We start from the raw sequence: 1,983 nt of genomic DNA on the forward strand, positions 1-1,983 counted from the left end.
CGAGAGCATCTCAGTTGGGCTGGTTAAGGAGCTCGCCGAAGTGCGAGGGATCCTTCAGACCGAGAGTGACAAGCACGGCCTTCTACAAGCCACTATCAGGGTGGTCATCGATGCCCTAAGGGTGGCACAGCCAGAAGGAACCAGCTCGCTCACGGCTCGTGCCGCGGATATCACGACGTAGGTTGGCCAACTTGAGGAGGACACCTTTCACGCCGGGATCACCCAGGCCTTCATTGTTGCTCGTTCCCATTATGATTGGGAGATCAACTTGGAGGTAATGAGCCAAGGCATCGTGCTTGTCTATGAAGATGCTGAGCTAGATGAGATGGAGAGGGCGGTAGCTCCCCTTATGTAGAACCTGGCGAACAGGCTAAAAGAAACAGTTCTCCCTCTGCAAGAGTAGTTAGTTGAATCAGTTCGATAAACATTTATCTGTAATATGTGAACAAGTGTCGGTTCTTTTGTGTCTGAAAACAGATTCGTGGCTTTTGTTTCGCAATTTTGTTTCATTTGTTTGATCTTACCTTCTTCCCTTTTTGCGATGAAAAAAGATTTACACGATTGACCCTTCCATTTGTTAAGACCGTAGGGCCCAAGGTGCTTAGGGGAAATTTTGATTGTGCTGGTGAGCAAAATTACCGTAGCCGTCTAGGCATGGGCCTTTTGCGGTCTTACCAATCTGTTCCCCCAAACTTTGCGGCCAGTCTTGGTGCGAGGAAGAGGTCTGCTGTAATGACTTTTTCGAAAAAAGAAGGGAGGTACCCGTACCTTTATCAGCCCCCGAGTGAGATCCTTCCCCTTGTGGTTGCTGGGGTCGGATGTTACTGGAGACTAGAGCGAGGGAAGTGAACTTATGTTTTGTATTTGCACGTTCCCCTTACTTGGCAATCGCTGTGTGACCGTACGTTCGGTCTCATTGCTGGTCTGGCCTTCCCCGAGCCCCCGCGCGTGGTGGGGATTCGATCAAGGGCCGGCTCATTTTGTGACTGTTGCCCCATCAATGGTTTTTCACAACTGGAGGGGTTAAGGTGATGTCACTTGCTTCGATGGCTCGAGTGATGTGTTTCATGAGCTTGCTAACGGGGATGGTCGGGTAGAATCCGATCCCATTGCTTTGCGATAGAGTCAGCAAAGCCCTTGGGTGGCATTCCGTAGCTCCTTGCCCCGCCTTCCAATAGATTCCCCCTCAATGGGGTTTATATGGGCTCAGCTAGGGGCTAGATTGAAGTAGAAGGTTGAGATGACCCTATCTGCCTCAATGCGGGTGGGCAAAGGCCGCTGAGGCTCATCTATGTTTTCTCCCCTGGCTCTTGTTCGATGCGGGGCGGCCCTGGACCCTTCGCGGGTCAGCCTTCGAACCTTGGTCTCTTGATCTGGCTCGAGCCCCCAAGCTTTTTAGGGTCTAATAGGGGTCGGCCATGTTTTTGCGCATTACCCCATGCTCTGTTTCCGCAATCGGAGGGGCTAAGTTGACGACACTTGCCTCGATGGCTCGAGTGTCGCGCTCAATGAGCTCGCTAACGGGTATGTTCGTGTGAAATCTGGGTCCATCATTCGCTGATGGGGTTGGTAGAGCCCTCATGTGGCATTTCACAACTTCTTAACTCGCCTCCCGGTAGATGCCCGAGCTGTTTGATAGGCTCAGGTGGCCTGTTGGCCTCTCCTCGATAGAGATTCTATGGGTTTAGCTCGGGGTTAGAATCGAAAGAGAAAGGTCGAGATGTCCCTGTCTGCTTCTGAGCGGGGTCAGGCAAGGCTGCTGGGGCTCATCTATGTTTTTCTCCCCTGGCTCTGTTTGACGCAAGGCGGCCTCAAGCCCTTCGTGGGCCAGCCTTCGAACCTCGGTCGGTCGCCGCTCATATTGAATGAGGTGGCTGCTGCTTCGTGACGCGACATGAAGCATTGAGATGCAGAGATTTGCATATGCAATGTTTGGACGTATGGATTTAGTGTATCATTTAATTGCAATGAAAGTAGGGTTTG

This window comes from Miscanthus floridulus, chromosome 16 (assembly GCF_019320115.1).
Source record: "Miscanthus floridulus cultivar M001 chromosome 16, ASM1932011v1, whole genome shotgun sequence".
NCBI classification, from domain to species: domain Eukaryota; kingdom Viridiplantae; phylum Streptophyta; class Magnoliopsida; order Poales; family Poaceae; genus Miscanthus; species Miscanthus floridulus.